This window comes from Pan paniscus, chromosome 1 (assembly GCF_029289425.2).
Source record: "Pan paniscus chromosome 1, NHGRI_mPanPan1-v2.0_pri, whole genome shotgun sequence".
Lineage (NCBI taxonomy): Eukaryota > Metazoa > Chordata > Mammalia > Primates > Hominidae > Pan > Pan paniscus.
This window is the reverse complement of record NC_073249.2, coordinates 185,571,069-185,585,634: the sequence shown is the minus strand read 5'-3', so window position 1 is coordinate 185,585,634 and position 14,566 is coordinate 185,571,069. Positions and strand designations below refer to the sequence as shown.

Sequence of the window (14,566 nt, the reverse complement as noted above, 5' to 3'; positions counted from 1 at the left end):
TCCCCTACCTGTGGCTCCTTCCTCGTTGCTGCTTACTTATTGGGACTCCACAATGGGATGTATAATTATTGTTTAATGGATAGAGTTTCAGTTTAACAAAATGAAGCAAGTTCTGGAGATGGATGGTGATGATGGTTGCGCAGCAATGTGACTATACTTAGTACTGTTAAAAATAGTTGAAATGGCAAATTTTATGTTACATATATTTTACCACAATTAAAAAATAATTAAAGAAAACATTCTATAAGCTACATTAAGACCAGCAGGAAGCATATAAACAATGTAAGGAGCCAAGCACAGTGGCTCACGCCTGTAATCCCAGCAGTTTGGGAGGCTGAGGTGGGAGCATCACTTAAGCCTAGGAGTTCAAGACCAGCCCTGGCAACATGGTGAGACCCCATTTCTACAAAATAAAAAAAAAAATTAGTGGGGTGTGGTGGTGCGCACCTGTGGTTCCAGGTACTTAGGAGGCTGCAGTGAGCCGTGATCACATCACTGCACTCAACCTGGGTGACAGAGCAAGATCCTGACTCGGGGAAAAAAAAAAGAAAGGAATGTAGAGAGAATAGTATAATTATCAGACTTAAAATTTTAAATATTTAACCCTGAAAGCAACGTGGAAGATGATTAAAGGGGACCCAGAGCAGTTGTAGGCAAAGTGTTCAGATGCAACTGCAGTAATTCAGAAGAGAGATGACAGAAGCTTGGACCAGGTTGGTGGCAGTTAAGATTCATTCATTCGGAGGCCAAGGTGGGTGGATCACCTGAGGTCAGGAGTTCGAAACCAGCCTGACCAACACGGTGAAACTGTATCTCTACTAAAAAGACAAAAACTAGCCAGGCATGATGGCACATGCCTGTAATCCCAGCTACTTGGGAGGCTGAGGCAGGAGAATCGCTTAAACCCAGGGGGTGGAGGTTGCAGTGAGCCAAGATTGTGCCATTGCACTCCAGCCTAGGCAACAAGAGCAAAACTCCAACCCCCTACCAAAAAAAAAAGATTCATTAATTCATTTAACTTTTTAATGAATGCATTATATGCCATGCACTGTGATAGGAGTCACATATAAGAATAAGATTGGCAATGCGGCACTATTCACAATAGCAAAGACTTGGAACCAACCCAAATGTCCATCAATGATAGACTAGATTAAGAAAATGTGGCACATATACACCATGGAATACTATGTAGCCATGAAAAAGGATGAGTTCATGCCCTCTGTAGGGACATGGATGAAGCTGGAAACCATCATTCTGAGGAAACTATCTCAAGGACAGAAAACCAAACACTGCATGTTCTCACTCACAGGTGGGAAGTGAACAATGAGAACACTTGGACACAGGGAGGGGAACAGCACACACCAGGGCCTGTCGGAGGGTAGAGGGCTGGGGGAGGGATAGCATTAGGAGAAATACCTAATGTAAATGACAAGTTAATAGGTGCAGCAAACCAACATGGCACATGTATACCTATGTAACAAACCTGCACATTGTGCACATGTACCCTAGAAATTAAAGTATAATTAAAAAAAAAAAAAAAAGATTGGCAAGACCCCTGCCCTCATGGAACTTAACAAGTAAGCAAATAAATAATTACATGTTGTGATTAAGTGCTATAACAGAATAAACAGAGTGACTGTGGAAGGGCAGTCAGTATGGCCTCTATGAGGAGGTAATGTTTAAGAATGAATCAAGAGTCAGGGGAAGACTCTCCCAGGCAGATGAAACAGTATGTGCCAAGTCTGAGAGACAGGAAAGAGCTTCACATCTTCAAGAAATGAAATGGGAGCCAATGTAACTAGAACTTAGCTAGGGGATGGTGGCACTATGTGAGGCTAAGAAGGTAGTCTCCATATCATGTAGACCACAAGGGAAAATATCATTTGTATATCCAATGCAATGGAAAGCCACTGAAGGATTTTAGGCAGAGATATGATCTGATCTGTGGTGACCGCATTGGTGGAGGATGGGGTACAAAAGTAGACACACGAAAGCCATATAGGGGGTTGATATAATGGTCCAAAAGAAGAACTATGGTGGCTTAGACTAGAATGAAGGAAGTGGTGAGGGAGGGGTAGAAAGATTCTTTAGATATTTAGGATGTAGTCCTAAGGGGTATCAGCAACGAACTAAAAATGGAGAAAAGATAATTTAACAAATGATTCCCAGCCAGGCACCATCCCAGCACTTCAGGAGGCTGAGGCGGGAGGATCACTGGAGCCCAGGAGTTCAAGACTAGCTTGGGCAAGATGGCAAGACTTTATCCCTATAAAATAAAAATTTAAAAATTAGCTGGGTTCCATAGCACACGCCTGTAGTCTTACCTACTCAGAAGGCTGAGGGAAGAGGATCCCCTGAGCCCAGGAATTCAAGGCAGCAGTGAGCTATGATCGCATCACTGCACTCCAGCCTGAGCAACAAAGCAAGACCCTATGTCTTAAAAAAAAAAAAAAAAATTAAAGAAATGATTCTCAGATTTTAGGCCTGAACAAATAGATGAATTAGGGGGCTGTTCACTGAAACTGGCAACAATGAGTAAGCATCAGACTTACTTAGAGAGCTTTTAGAAAATATTAATTCCTATGTTCTATCCCCTTAGAGATCCCAATTCAATATAATTTTTTTGGCACATGGTACTTTTAATTTTAAAAATTTCTCCAGGTGATTCTGATATTCAACAAGGTTTGGGACTTGCTGCTACAAATGAAGTTAACCAGAGTAGATTATTATTGCTTGCAAATTAAAGAACCCCATATGATTAGAAATTGGTTTGTGGGAGTGGCACAAATGATAGTCCCTAAAACACAGAATTGACTGGATCAAAGTTGAGAACAGAACAGTAGAATTCTATATACCATGTTAAGAGGTTGGCCATCTTTATAATATGCTATGAGACAGCTGACCAAACTGTGGTCTATTTTGTACTGGGATTCACTATTACTAGGACTTGGCATGTTTTTGACACTATATACATAAGAAACTGAGGTAGAAAAAGTTCATATGACATCCACCTAGTATACATTCTGGCACATGCATCTATCAACAAACTGCAGTTTGTCAGTTGTTATCAAATGAGTCAACTAAATTAGGCACATCATTTTATGAAGAAATATGTTTTAATTAAATCTCAAAGAAATAACATCTAAAATTATTCTAATTTTATTATAACTTTTCAAAAATAAACTTTTTCTATTAGAACAGTTTTAGATTTACAGAAAAACTGCAGATAGCTCCCATATACCCTGTACTATTTCCCCTACTACTAACATTTTACATTAGTATGGCATATTTGTTACAATTCATGAACCAATATTGATACCTTATTAACTAAAGTCCACACTTTATTCAGACTTCCTTAATTTTTACCTGAGATTACTTTTCTATGACAGGACCCCATCCAGTATACCATGCTACATTATATTTAGTCATTATGTCTTCTTAGCCTCTTCTTGGCTGACACTTTCTCAAACGTTCCTTGTTTGATGACTTTAACAGTTTTGTGGAGTATTAGAAATTTTATAGGCCAGGTGTGGTGGCTCACGCCTGTAATCCCAGCACTTTGGGAGGCAGAGGCGGGCAGATCACGAGGTCAGGAGTTCGAGAACAGCCCAGCCAACATAGCGAAACTCAGTCTCTATTAAAAATACAAAAAATTAGCCGGGTGTGGTGGTAGGCACCTGTAATCCTAGCTACTCAGGAGGCTGAGGCAGGAGAATCGCTTGAACCCAGGGAGGTGGAGGTTACAGCGAGCCAAGATCACACACACTGCACACCAGCCAGGGTGACAGTGCGAGACTGTCTCAAAAAAAAAAAAAAAGAAATTTTATAAAATGTACCTCAGTTGGGATTATCTGATGTTTTCTCATGATTAGACTCAGGTTATGGCTTTTGGGGAGGAAGAGATCTTAGGTAAAGTTATTATATCTGTCACCTAAATAGTAAAACCCACTGAGGGAAGAAACCCTATCTTATTCTCACCTTTTTATCCTTAGTATGTAGCTGGTAAAGGTTGAAAAACTGCAAACCAAAGGTTGAAGGGGTACAGAAATGTTAAAATTTATTAAAATATGAGCACTGATCCTAACGAGGAATCTAGTCATATATCTGCTCAAATTAAAAAATAAATATGACTTTGATTTGCTAAACCATTTCATTCTTCTAACCAGGGATCTTTTGTTTGCCTACATTGTTTGGTGAGATAGAAGATATATTCAGACTAAAAATATATGTGTCAATTCCTGCAAGTAAACCTTGCCTCCTGTACTGATAAAGTCTCAGAATTACATAACACTGCTGTGGGGCACATATATGGTGAAATGAAAAGAGGACTGGGGTTGAAGTCAGGCTGGTCTGGGCTTGAAACCAAGTCCTATTACTTATAAACTGCATAATCTTGGCCAGCTATCTCTGAGTCTGTTTCTTTATGTATAAAATAGAGGTGATACTACCTATATGCAGGTGGGTAAAAATAACGTGTTTATACGTTTCAACATATCTGACAGATACTCAAAAAAGGTTATTCCCTTTTTTAGTACAGTACATTATATAGAGTAGGTCTGCTTTAAATACATTTTGGAATAAGGCAACATATGTATAAACAAACAAACACAGAAGATGCTGATTGTTACTTTCACAAATTGGATAAATGAATTCTGAAACAATTTCACATGCCGTTTGTTTTTTCGAGCACCTAATACATGTCTGCTATGTGGCAGCCCCTCAAATGTTTGATGATTCTTCCATCAGATATCCAGGACCAAGAGTCAAGAGAACCAGATTCCAGTTTTTGACCCTCGACAAACAAGTCCCTTCTTTAGGCCTCAGTTTCTTTACTGAATAAATGACCTAATAGTTACAGAACTTGAGAGTTAGAAGAGATCTTAGAAATCATTCACGGCAACTCCTTGCCTAAATCACAGAGCCACTGAGTGGCAAACTGGGACTTGAATCAGGACTCTTAATCACCAAGCCATATAACTCTTTCCACATACCATGCAGCTTATAAGGTCTCTTTCAGCTTCTTGTCTATGAAATATTTGGGATTGAACTACTACTGTTCTTTAGAATATCATCCCATTCTGAAAAATCCACTAAACTAGCAAGCTAAGTTTTATCTTTATCAAAACCAGAAAGTACAGAAGAATAAACAAAATTGTCACTATCAATCATAGTTACCTAAGAGTAACTATGACTATAGATAGCAGAAGATCAAAAGTCTTTTGATCATGTTAATATATCAAGTACTTAAATATGGAGATGATCTATTTTTAATAGTCCCTGATTATATCTTCTTCATAATTAAATGAAATTATAATCACTGGCCCACAGAACTGATAGACTGAATCACTAGTATTCTGAGATATCCATATCTCTATCATCCCGGTATTCCTTACTGTAACTTACAGCAAAATGATTTTTTAAAAAATATCCAATGATCTTCTCTTTTTAGGATTCCCATTTCATGTCTTTAGGGCCTTTCACACTGCTGACTATTCCTTTCTTTTTGAAACTTACCGTTGTTCTCTTGGCATCCAAACATCACTTTCTCCTGATTATGCTTATGGTATAGTGATTCAGAATATAACTTACTGGACAAGAGCACAGACTGTAGATTCAGACTGCCAGAGTCCAAATCCAGGCTCTACCACTTGCTATCCCTGTGATCTTTCACAGGTTACTTAACTTTGTGCTTGTTTAGTAAGGACTATAAAGGTATGTGTTGTTATTGTTCCTTAGTCTCTTCCTCTACTGTGTTTCTTTAACCTCCACATATTCCACCTGGCAGATTCCACCCACTGAAAGGGGTCTTTACCTCTTCCTATCTGGAAGGGCTTCTTTCATCTCCTCACCCTCTATCTGGTGAATTCCTTCTCAATCTTTAAGATTCAGTTTAGGGCCAGGCATGATGGCTCACGCCTGTAATTTCAGCACTTTGGAAGGCCGAGGTGGGAGGATTACTTCAGACTAGGAGTTTGAGAACAGCCTGACAACACAGCAAGACCCCTATTTTTTTTCTTTCTGCTCTTTAAAATAATTCCACATACAATCATTCCCAATTTTGACAAGTTTTAAAAATTATCTGGGCATGAGCACACACCTGTAATCCTAGCTACTTGGAAGGTTGAGGCAGGAGGATTACTTTAGCTATGATCACAATACTGCACTCCAGCCTGGGCAACGGAGCAACTCTGCCTCTTTTTTTTTTTTTTTTTTTTTTTTTTTTTGAGACGCAGTCTGGCTCTGTCATCCAGGCTGGAGTGCAGTGGCACAATCTCGGCTCACTGCAAGCTCCGCCTCCCAGGTTCAAGCCATTCTCCTGCCTCAGACTCCGGAGTTGCTGGGACTACAGGCACCTGCCACCACGCCTGGCTAATTTTTTGTATTTGTAGTAGAGACGGGGTTTCACCGTGTTAACCAGGATGGTCTCGATCTCCTGACCTCATGATCAGCCCACCTCGGCCTCCCAAAATGCTGGGATTACAGGCATGAGCCACCGCGCCCGGCAAAACTCTGTCTCTTAAAAAAACTTAAACAATAAAAAAGATTCAGTTCAAAAGTCATTCTCTCTCTCTGGAACCTTTCCAAATGTCACTTCCCTCCTTCTGCCTTGGCCATCAGTTGTTCCTGCCCTAGTGTTCCCATAGTACTTTGAATATGTTTCCACCACGCCAAGCTTATTTTTGTATTTTTTGCAGATACAGGGTTTCACCAAGTTGCCCAGGCTGGTCTCAAACTCCTGGGCTCAAGAGATTTGACCACCTTGGCTTCCCAAAGTGCTGGAATTACAGGTGTGAGTTACCACGCCCAATGCATTTTGAATATATTTCAACCAGAACATTAGTTACATTAGATTGAATAGGCCACTTGAATCTGCCTATATTAAATCATTTCAGACCTACAAAAACAGAAATTTTATGATTCACTCTAATATTAGTGGTGAGTAAAAAATTTTATGATTCACCCTAATATTAGTATTTCTTTATACTTCTGCTGTTCCCTCCCTCCCTGTATTATGCTCATAACAAGAGTGGAATGCTATTTATTCTTTAAAAATATACATATATTTGGGAGGCCGAGGCAGATTACATAGTCAGGAGTTTGAAACCAGCCTGACCAACATGGTGAAACCCCGTCTCTACTAAAAATACAAAATTTAGCCAGGCGTGGTGGTGCATGTCTGTAATCCCAGCTACTCAGAAGGCTGAGGCAGGAGAATTGCTTGAACCCAGGAAGTGGAGGTTGCAGTGAGCCGAGATCGCACCACTGCACTCCAGCCTGGGAGTCAGAACGAGACTCCGTCTAAAAAAAAAAAAAAAAAATGAAAAGTTCAGATATATAAAAGGCATAAAGAATAATTAATAGATACCTATATATCCACAACTCAGTTGAAAAATATTTACTTATTCAATTTAAGCTCTGTGTGTGCCCTTCTTCGCATTATTCTTGGTCTTTTCTCCCCAGCTTACCCTTTGGAGATACCTACTATCCTTAATTTGGTATTTATAATTACCATGTATTTCTTTATTACATAAGTATGCCTCCCTAAATAATACGTGCATGTCAAGCTTTATATAAATGTGTTCTGCAATTCACCTTTTTCATTCAACCTGTTATTTGTGAGATTTGCTCATGTTACTATATAGATCTAGATCACTCATTTCACTATTGTATGGAATTCTATTAAGTAAATATACCACAATATTTTCATTCTTTTATTGACAGGCATTTAGACTAGTTCAAATTTTTTGCTGTAGCAGTGTTGCATGAATATTTTTGAACATCCCTTTATGCATACATTGGAGAGTTTCCGAAGGTTATATACCTAGGAGTGGAATTGCTAGATTGTAGTTTATGTGTATTTTCATCTTAACAGATATTGTATAAGAATATATTATATCAGAAACCAAGGGTGTGTATAGCCAAAGAGCACAGGGGTTTCAAGAAGATGAAGAAGTAATGGTCCAGATATAGTGGAGAATAAAAAAATACAGTTATCTTCACCTCTCTTCTTTGGGATGGGAGGGGTGCAGGAGAATGTGCTGCATCCATTTAAAAGAGCTACAGAGGAAGTAGTATGTTCTCCATGACTCAGGAGATAGCCTGGCTTCCACTTAAGGCCAGGACACACAAAAAGACATCCAATAAAATGGTTAACAATGTAGGAAACAGGAGTTTGAGAGAGCAAGTGGAAGGAGCAAAAAAGCAGGGCTGGAAGAGAGTAAAAGGAAGCCAGGTCAGAATAAGAATAACAGTACGGAAGACAGACTGTTTGATTCTGGGACAAAGATAACAGGTGATAAGTCTTGCTGGGTTTATCTGGCGATAAGGTTATCAAAAGGTTTCAGGGCCCCCCTCTGCCCTTTGGATACCAAATTCCAGGGATGATCGGGTCCCTACATAAAATCATATTTGCATATGATCTACACACATCCTCCTATATATTTTAACATCTCTAGATTATTTATAAAACCTAACACAATACAAGTGCTATGTAAATAGTTGTTATACTATTGTTTAGGGAATAATGACAAGAAAAAAGTCTGTACATGTTCAGTACAGATGCAACCATCCTTTTTCCATATTTTCAATCCATAATTGGTTGAATACACAGATGCAGAACCCATGGATACAGAAGGCCAAATGTAATTAGTTCTAGCAGTTTACTGGTGGGTAGAGAGTTAACACTAAGGTCTTGGAATGCTGTGGTTAAATTCCCTCATTCACAGATGGGGAGAGAAAGACCCAACATTTGAGTGCCTGATATGTGACCAACATTATCTAAAGTACTTTGCACTTTATCTTAGTTAAACCTTACAGCTACATCTTCCTTCATTTTATAAATGACAAAGTAAAAGTGATCTGCCAGGGGTTGTGCGGTTAATTTTTAGTGACATTGAGGAACTCAGGTTTCCTTTAAAATCCTAATCAGTATGGCGGAATAAAAAAGACAGAATTTGAAATTAGAGCTTCTTTGGTCACTTTCTACCAGTGAGATCTTGTATGTTTCTTAACCTCACTAAGCCTATCAATCAAATAAGATTACTGCAAAGATTAACCTACAACTACAAAACAAATCTTAGATTTTTTTAACCTAAAATTGGCCTACACAGCAACTTATTTTCAAGTGTGGAATTTCTTATTTCGTTTATTGCAAACAAAAATTTGAAGTTTCTGAGTTGATGCCTATACATTTTACAGATAGTAAACTGAGGTAGAGAAAGAAGACATCCAATGTGTGGCTCCCTAATGTATCCAGAATCAACTCCAAACTGCATCACAGTTTTGGATCTTTAATACCAAGGCCCCAGCCCATCTCTGTAGCCATATTTCCTACTATTAACTTTTACAAATACAATACTCAAACCTGTGGTAGCTATTTTTAACAAAGATACCATACCCTATGCTTTCCCTATTTTATATATCTACCTAAATTATTTACTCTATTGAAATTTGTTCATGGCCCAAGTAAAATTCATTTTGAAATGAAGCCCAACCTTGTTTCCAAATGCTTAGAAATGACAGCTCCCTCCTCTGAACTGCTTTACCACTTTGCTACTACCTCCCTTAGAGTACTCGCTATGTTCTATTTTATAATTTAGGTAAGCATGTAAAAGGTTCATTTCAGCTAGCAGAGCATAAGCCCCTTAAATGAAGGAAGAAAGGAACTAATATTTACTTTGTATCTATGAATCACCAATCGCTTGTGATTTTATGTGGTATGTGTGTATATATTTTTTCATGTAATATTTGTGATATCCTATGAAGTATAAATTTTTTACAGATAAGGACACTGAAGCTCACAGAGGCTAAATAATTTGTTTACAGTCATAAAGCTAGTAAGTGACAGAGTCTAGATCTGAATTTTGGTGTTTCTAACTCCAAAGCCTAGGCTCTTTCCACTATACTCTGTCTAGAAAACCATGGGTATATCCTCACTGCTTTATCTGATTGTTCCCTACCCACCCACTAATGATCATCAGAGGAAAAAACCTCCACTGCCCTTTGTCATTAAGTATTAGCAGAAAGGATTCAATATGAGGTATGTGCCCTCCCACTTTCCAAGACTAAGAACAGACTCTTCAGAGCAAACAGAATGATTAATATGAGTCCTGAATAAAGATAAAGAGATCAGAACTCTGCTTCCAGGAAGGAAAAGTAAAAAAACTATTACCTTCTCACTCTTGTGTTTAAAAACCCCTCCTCCTTCAAGGTTTGCACCATCTGGCTATATAACTCTCTACCCCACCTCCTCATCTGTCATCTACCACCCTCCTGATTAATCGCCTATCTTTACTGCACCTGGGTTACATCTTTCTCTCTTCCCCACATCCCATCATCCTCAATCACTTCACTCTCCACACAGATGACTCATTCAATACACTAGCCTCCAAATTCCTTGTCATACTCAGCTTTACTGACCTTCGCCTCTGCTGTATTTTAGCTACCCATACACAGAGACCTCGCTGTCACCTAGAACAGTCCCAATATCAGACAACTTAACTCCGATATTCCACTTTCTGACCACACCTCTTTTTTTTCTCAGCTTACTTCCACTATATTTGCTCACTGATCTAACTCAAGAAATTGAAAATCTTCAAGTCCAGAATTGAACTCATCATCGTTTCCTGTCTCAGTTAAAATTACCAACATATCCTCCTTAGTCATCCAAGGCAAAAACCTGAGCATCACATGGGACTCCTCACCCTCTCACCTGCACATACAATCAATCATTAAAGCCTTATACATTTTCTCAGATTCATTTCTTTCTCTTCATCCCTATGACCACATTTTAAAAATGTTACTTCAACCATGTCTGATAGACACCTTCCAGTGATTAAATAAAAATAAAAAAAAACACCTACTGAATTGATTTTAGGATACTTATGCATACAAGGTCCACCACGACATGGCCTCTGACTGTATTTCCAGCCTTACAACTCATCACTTATTGTTATATTCCTAGCAGTCCCAAATTGTTTGTGGTTCTCTACGCAAGCCATTCCTTTTCTCACATTGATGCCTTTGCTCAAGCTGTTTTCTCTGTTTGAAGGACGCTTTCTGCTCATGTTTGCCTCGCTTACTCCTACCTACCATTTAAGATTTGGGTCAGATATCATCTCTTCCCAAAGCCTTCCTTTAACTCCTAGGCTAGTCTAAGTGCCCTCACCTTTGGGCAACCTTTACTCTCACCTTGTATATCTCAGCTATGCGTAGTTCTCATCTTTTATTCTGAGATAATCTATTTAAGCATCTAATTTACCAGCTCCACAAGATTGGAAATCTTTGTAAACCCAGCTGAGCACAGTACATAGCATAGTGCTTGACCCATAGTAGGTACATAAGTGTACAGTGAAGGTTAGAACATAGCAAGTTTAAATTTTCTTTTCTTTTTTTAAAAGATGGGGTCTCATTCTGTCACTTGCTATGGTGTGATCATGGCTCACTGAAGCCTCAAACTCCTTGACTCAAACGGTCCTCCTGCCTCAGCCTCCTGAGTAGCTGAGACTACAGACATACACCATCATGCCCAGCTATATTTTTATTTTTATTTTTTGTAGAGACAGGGTCTTGCTACGTAGCCCAGGCTGGTCCAGAACTCCTGGCCTCAAAGAGTTGCCTGCCTCAGCTTCCCAAAGTGCTGGGATTATAGGCATGAGCCCCTGAATCCAGCCCTAAGTTTAAATTTTCAGTGGGATATTCACATCAATTCTTTCTCAGTTAAGTATCCTCTACCTTTCACTCCAAGTCCTTTGCAAGGAAGGAATCAGGGCCTTTCCTCTGGATCTGTATAGTTCCATTGAGAATGGTGCTATGCAAATGTTTACCCAACTTACATAAAAGGGAACAACATTTGCACAAACATACCAAAAATCAAAACTTGACATATGTGCTACAAAGTTCAAAACTATTGACCAATTTAAAAAATGAAGGCTTAAGAACAAAAATAAAGAACCAATTCTGACTGCTGGTATGTGCTTGTCTAAGTTGTAAAAACAGTGAAACTTTGCTTAGTACTTAAACAGGATCCCAGATGTAAGAGCTGGGCCTTTTATCTACAAGGCCATCTCATCTCTACTGGGCTTAAAACATTACTAACCTGCAGAGTTGCTTAGGCAAGAGTTTAGGAGGTTGGTAAGTAAGCAACAAAAAGTGTTCTCTTTCATAGTAATTTTGGGCCTCCTGCTGGCAGTTAGAACTAGAGCAAAGAGTTCAATGTAATAAAGCATTTCCCTCTGCAACCAAATATTAAAATTGCAGTTTGGCACTAAACTAGGTCTCAATCCTTTTCAGAGTTTAAAAAAAAAAAAAGAGCTATTCTATTTGCATGGCACATTACACTTCAACAAAACATTTTGATGTACATTAGTTAGCAACATTTGATAAAGTGTTTATAGACATTTTTTAAAAGGAAGGAAACCCCCAAATTTCCACAAAATAAGATGTCTTTTAGTTTGTTTGAACAAACACTACTAAATGTTTTCTTTTTTTTTTTTTTAAGTTCAAAATACAGTACAGAAATGAGGAAGGGAATCTAGAGTACTTTTGATTTAAGCAGGTCAATCCTTGGGGCTGTTTCTTAGAGAAACTTACTAGGTTTTGTCTCCAGGATCACTTTTAAGAAACTCTCCTTTAAGGGGATGGGGGAAACTAAAGCTCATCCAGAGGACAGTTTAGAGAACCACAGCAGATGAGAGACAACTGAAGAAAGTGGAAGTGAAGACTCAGGGGACATGATTACTATCTTCAGATATCTTAACAGCTTCCCATAAGGGAAAAGAACTAGGAAGGATGGGAGCCAGCTGTTTCTTTCAACTTATAACCAAATGTGTCCAGGACAGAATGGGTTTCCTTTAAAGAGATTCGCTTCGGATCACTGGAAGAGGTTCCAAACGGGCTCGTCAAATTATCGGGGGGATTTGGGGATTTTCAAAGTCACTTTGGCATGGGATGGGAGAAAGCGCCCCTAGATGACTTTTAAATTCCCTTCCAGTCAGGAGATATTCCTGAGTTCACCCATCGGCTGGAAACCACTTTCGATGCTCTCGGGCTGGCACACAGCAGTGCCCACGTGTCTGGCCCCCAGGGCCGCTGTGGCTCACTTCGGTGCGGGGCCGCTCTCCCTGCCCGTTTCCGGCGGGGCACTGGGGCAGGCGGCACACGTGAGTCGGCCGGCCGGGGCCCAGCCCCCAGGACGCTGCTGACAGCTCCGGGCCCTAGGCGCCCCAGCTCTCGGTGGGGGCCACGCCGCCCCGTCGACCTCTGTCTCTGTCTTCCCCGAACCGGGACCCGGCCGGCCAGAATCACAGGCATTCCCACCTCTGGCGCCGGAGGGGACCGACTGACCCGCGCAGACGGGGTCGCGCCGCCGCCCGGCCCTCGGCCCCCAGCCAGCCTGCCCCGGCCCACCCGGCCCCGCCGGCCAGGACACGGCGACCCATACGGACGGCCCCCACGCCGACCCTCCAAAGGGCCCCCGGCCTTGGGTTTCTCGTGCCGGGGCCCCCGGGCAGTCCTGGCGGCGTCAGGGCCGCGACCGGACCGTGGGCCCCGCCCGCCCGACCGCAGATGCAGAGCCGGCCTCCGGGCTCGGGGCCGGGCTGACACGGCCGAGAAAGGGCCCAGCCCCGCGCGGACCACAGACTGGCAGGCCGGCCAGACAGACGGACAGGCTGACCCCGGCCCGGGGGGGCAGGCGCAGCGGCTGCGCAGGTCCCGCCACCGCCCTCTGGCCCCAGGCGTCCCCTCAGGGCACGAGCTCTTAGGCGGGCGGAGGCGGCCGCGAGGCGCTTACCTGAGGGCGCGGCGGGGGCGCGGGGCGGCTCACTCCCTTCCCGCCGCCATGTTTCCGCTACGCAGGGAGGGAGCGGAGACGCGGGAAGGGGGCGGGCGGGCGGCTCGGGAGAGCGGCGGGCGGGCGGCGGGGGGCTCCACCGAGCTGGCGGTGGCGGCTGAGGCGGGGGGCGGGGCGGGGGCTCCCCCGGCCCCTCCCCCGCGCCTCCCGCCGCGAGGTGGCGCGCGCCTCGGCCGTTGGGCTCGCGCGGGGGGCGGGGCGGCGCGCTGGAGGAGGGAGGGCGCGCGGGGACCCGGCCCGGCCGTACCCCGCCGGCCTGCCGACCCGGGTCCGGGGGCCCAGTTGGCGCCCGGACCAGCTCTCCGGTCCGCGTCCTGTAGATGGGAAAACTGAGGCCTGAGAGGGCGCGAGGGCGGGGACGAGGCCGAGGACTCGGGTTCGAATCTCGAGGACGCCAGTAGCCCGCTCTGAGGCCGCGTGGGGCTGGTGGAGGAGCCACCGGTCGGGCCCCCAAGACCGGCTGACGTGGGCCTCGCCTCGGGCGACTCCCGCCGGGCTATCGGCTGGCCGTGTGGTGACCTTGGGCGAGTTACTTCGCACAGCCATCCAGGGGCCTCTTCTCCAACACGATAGCACTGCACCCGGAGGGTAGGTGAGAGATGAGTTGGTGCTTGGATGCCCTAGTGAGTGTCAGCGTCCTCGGTCCTCCCTGCGGTGATCCCTTCAACAAGTACGCACTGAGCCCGTGATGGGCCAGGTACAATGCACAGGCTC

At 42.8% G+C, this 14,566-nt stretch overlaps 1 protein-coding gene across 8 annotated transcripts in view; it reads right to left on the bottom strand.

The window, feature by feature from the left end:
* SCMH1 (Scm polycomb group protein homolog 1) overlaps positions 1-13,936 on the bottom strand; it is a 217,030-nt gene extending 203,094 nt beyond the window's left edge. For 4 of the 8 annotated variants that reach the window (XM_055094628.2, XM_063608314.1, XM_063608321.1 and 1 more), the window contains exon 1: positions 13,793-13,910. The gene's annotated coding sequence lies outside the window, so the exon portion shown is untranslated. Of the gene's footprint in view, positions 1-13,792 lie in introns of all 8 variants that reach the window. The other 4 variants (XM_063608326.1, XM_055094615.3, XM_034962531.3 and 1 more) reach the window with 4 other exon arrangements.
* Between the last annotated feature and the right edge of the window lie 630 nt (positions 13,937-14,566).